This window comes from Marmota flaviventris, chromosome 6 (assembly GCF_047511675.1).
Source record: "Marmota flaviventris isolate mMarFla1 chromosome 6, mMarFla1.hap1, whole genome shotgun sequence".
NCBI lineage: Eukaryota > Metazoa > Chordata > Mammalia > Rodentia > Sciuridae > Marmota > Marmota flaviventris.
The window spans coordinates 122,768,048-122,772,426 of NC_092503.1; the positions used below are offsets into that span (position 1 = coordinate 122,768,048).

At 38.5% G+C, this 4,379-nt stretch overlaps 1 pseudogene; it reads right to left on the minus strand.

Moving 5' to 3' along the window:
• Positions 1-731: 731 nt before the first annotated feature.
• LOC114081609 (eukaryotic translation initiation factor 2A-like) lies at positions 732-1,962 on the minus strand (annotated as a pseudogene).
• Positions 1,963-4,379: the final 2,417 nt, after the last annotated feature.

Consider the following 4,379-nt stretch of genomic DNA (forward strand, 5'->3'; position numbering starts at 1 on the left):
AGAGATGCAGTGGACCATAGGGGTCTCTTGTGGACCAATATGACTTGGCCTCAGCTTGCCAGTTATTTATTCTCTGCTTTATTCTTTACATGTGAGCTTACTAACAAATTATAAGAAAAGAAAAAAAAATATAAATGTAAGACTAGTTTGAGAAAAATATGTGTTCAAAGAAATATCAAGTTCTGAAAGCAGAGATGCAATGGGAGATCAGAGAGTAATTACCACAAATCAAACAAGAAATAGCAGACTACTCATGGGTATCAGAAATTTATTAAAAAGCCAGACACAGTGGTGCATGCCTGTAATCCCAGCAGCTTGGGAGGTTTGCAAGTTCAAAACCAGCCTCAGCAAAGGTAAGGCACTAAGCAACTCAATGAGACAGTGAGACACTATCTATAAATAAAATACAAAATAGGGCTGGAGATGTGGCTCAGTGGTAGAGTGCCCTTGAGTTCAATACCCAGTACCAAAACAAATAGAAACTTAATAGATGTCATGCAATTGGATCCTGTACCTTTTTTTTTTTTTTTTTTGATGACTACATCTTTCTGGTTCCTATTTTCATTTTTAAATTGGTTCCTCTTAGTTATACAATAGAATCCATTTTGATACAATTATACAAGCATGGAATATATAGTATTCTAATTAGAATCCTATTCTTGTGGGTGAACACAATGGTGGGGATTCACTTAGGTATTTTCCTATGTGTACATAGGAAAATTATGTTAGATTTATTCTACTGTTTTTGCTGGAAATTTTCCAATCAAAACTGGCTGCCACGAAACCTACCATGAGTTTGCATTTGATGGTACATCACACTCGTGCAAGATAGAGTCAGTGTAATGTCATATCTTGTACCAATTATTAACATGTACCTGAGACCAAATGCAGCTGTACGCTCCCCATCTGGGCACCAAACAGAACATATTGAATTAGAAACCACTAGTTTAGAAATAAAATTATAGTTTTTAATATTCCACATTTCCATTTGTTCCCTCAGGTTTCCAAATCATACTAGTACAAGACATGTCCACGAGGGCTGCAGTAGGCTTCATTGTAAGGACTGGTTCCAAACTCAAACCCAGGGTCACATTTCAAGTTGAAAAGTATTGCTTTGGCAGGCCTAAAACCATGAACAGCAAAAATCTCAGTAGAACTAGAATTCCAACCTACATCCTGTATGGGATTAGTTTTTAGTCATTGTACTACCTCACTTTCTTCCTTGGTTGCTGTGTAGCATTGGATTGGTTCTCCATGGTAGGAAGCACCTTCTCTTGTCAACATCTATACTACCTATTACCAACACAAAAGTAGCTTTTTTATTCCATAGCATGGTAAAATGATCAGCTTTAAGGAAACTTTTTTAAAAACTTTAAACTTTCAAAGGAATACAGCTTTAGAGCTGTGTGGAATCCAGCAGAGTTACAGTGTTGGCATAATCCAACAAACGAAGGTGTAGCTTTACTTCCTGGAACATAGGTGATTTATGTGGTTGGGGTCCATGTGATGAAACAAAATTATTAATTTTTTGGATAATGTAATTTATTTGCACTTGTGTTTAAAGTTTTCTTTTGAAGAAGTAAACTTCACTGTTTTTTTTTCTCAAATAAGTTATTTCAAATGTATCCCAGTTTTCACACCAAGAAGTTTAGTTTGGTAATTCTAGCTGCACCATCTTTAGAAAGTAGTGTAAGGCTGCTTTGCTTCCAGTACAGTGGTTTTGGGTGAGAATTAAAAGTAAATTGCCTTTGGAAGGTTGAAGGAGTATAATTGTCCCTTTTTAGTGACATTGAGACTATTTATTTTTCCTTTTTTGACCCAGGGAAACAAGGTCCCATCCTTACTAAAGGTATAGAGTTTGCAATTTTTCCTAGATTCCCCTTGAAACCCTGTGCTATCTGTAAAACAGGGTGGTCCATACTGTCCTGATGCAGACGCCAACAGCAGAGTAGAAGGTGCCATATTGTCCTTTGGGGGAAAAAGAGCTCCATACTATAATTCCACAGTCACATTGGTTAACAGTGTGGTAATTGTTGCATTCCTGTCAACAAAAACACTCAGGGTTAATCCAGGGGAACTGGGCCATGAAAAATAACCATACAAGACTTTGGGGGTCCTGTAATGGCCCCTCTGACCTTAAGAGTCCAGAGACAGGGAGAGAGAGAGAGCACTTGCTAACCCCTTTTATTGAGGAGATGCCTTCAAATGAGACAAGGGGTCAGGTTTCAGGGGGCTGAGTCTAGCCTCATGATGTCTGCTGTCAGCAGGTTGACTGACATCTAGGAAGGCCACGCCCAAAGACAGAGCAAGAGAAGGGGACACACAAAGGGCATTTCCATGGAACATTCTATCCCAACGAGGCAAGGGGGTAATATCACAAAGGAACACATGAGAATAGCTCAATCCATGGGGCTGCAGGAGGCACGCCTACACATGAAGACACATTTTGCCACATTTTATGACTTCCAGGATCGGGCAGCTGTCTAGGGCCACTTTGATGTGGCCAGATCAAGGGAAGTGACTGACAGAGACTCAACCAATCAGGGAAGGAAAATGCTTGTCATGTAGCGTGATGGACTCCCACAGGCAATACTGTTAACAGTGGCAGAGTAAGCAAACAATGATCCACTCGCATCAACTTGTGGGCTCAAGTGATCTTTGTGCCTCAGCTTTCTGGGTAGCTGGACTATAGATGCACACCAACACACCTGGCTACATCAAATATCTTTGCTTACTCAAGGGATAATTCTGCATCTAAACCTTATAACAACACATGAAGATGAGGAATTGCACTGTATTGTAATATGCCCTCTGCTTGGTGTAGAACCCAGCCACTCAAAGCCACAACTCTTAAGCTTGTGACATCTATCACATTCCTCACAGTGGGGCTAATAGTGGTAATCTTACAACTGAAATTAAATGGAATTCATATTTCCCAAAATATAGAAAATTTAAGCTAATTTGTTTCATTTTAACTTCAAATTTGAGAATCAAATTTGTGAACAGAAAACTGTTGGAATAAGCAGCCTTAAAACTGAGAAACATGCAAAGGCCTCAAGCCCACTCAAGCACTTAAACTTTTATTGAACTGTATTCTATTACATCTCACTAAGACTTTCCTAATTCCTTTGCTTTGGGTATTTTACAGGGATTGGAGTGAGGAAGGAAGTGTCTAAAAGTAGTGGTGAAAGAGCAGAAATAAAGATTTATGTTTTGAATGTAAAAGTATCAAGATAAAAGTATCAAGATATTTACAATTATGCTAGTACTTCATATTAATGATTATAATTATTCAAAGTCCCTCATTTATTGTCTTATTCTGAAGATGACTATTAAAATGATTGAACCTGAGTTTTGAGTGTGATTCAACTGCTTCAAATAGCTTCATATTTTTCTAATGATTATATATACAAATGAGTGGGAAAGTTTTAAAGTGAGTTCAGAAGGAAAGTCAAGAATTTACCTTAATTATTACTTGGAAGACATTAGTAAACTTACATTAAAAATGTCTTTGCTTATTTGCTTTTTGTCCTATACTTCCCATGGAGCTGTTATATTCAAGGTCCTGAACTTGTCTAAGCTGTTACCATCTTAAGCATCATTTATAGGACTCCCCAGTGAAGGAAGTCACTTCTTGGTGCCTCACAGAGGCAGAGATTTTCTCGCAGTCAGAGGTCAGTCCTGGATTTTGTGTTCCTCATTTTACATTGTGACTGAGATGAGACTCAGCTACTTGCTATGGCAGCCTATCCAGAGTACATGCTCAATGCATACTTGTTGAGTGACTCTCCAGCTATATCCTATGGATTCTTTGGTCTGAGTGTTGGGAGGGCTTGGGCTTAGAGACCAAAGAGGTGCATCTTCAGCTTAAGGAGAGACTGAGAGAGACAGAATGAAATCATAGAGTATGTGGCTTGTGCTAGGCACTTAACAGTTCTGTTAATTGAATTAGTATAGAGATGTGACTCAGACAGGAACAGTTACTTTATGAATATTATCAGACAGTGAATGTCTCTTATATCTGAGTTGTATGTTTCTACCCAAATGATTTTCATGACCAAACTTGGTAGATAGATATAGGAAAATTTCCCAAGGAAATAACAATTGATGGCCAGACAGAACTGGGAGATTGTCAGAAAGGTCAAGTGTCCTTCCAAGTGTTGCTGACATGCTTATTCCCAAGGCCAGATTTCTTCCTCATCTGGTGGTCACAGGGCTGAGACCACCAACCCTGGAACCTGAGGACATATAGCATGCTTCTTGATCCTGCAGAATCTAAGAAAGGTCTGTTTTTGTTTTTCTTTTGCTACTCGGGTTTGAACAGGGGGTGCTTAATCATTGAGCCATATCTATAGAACTTCTTATTTTTTATTTTGATA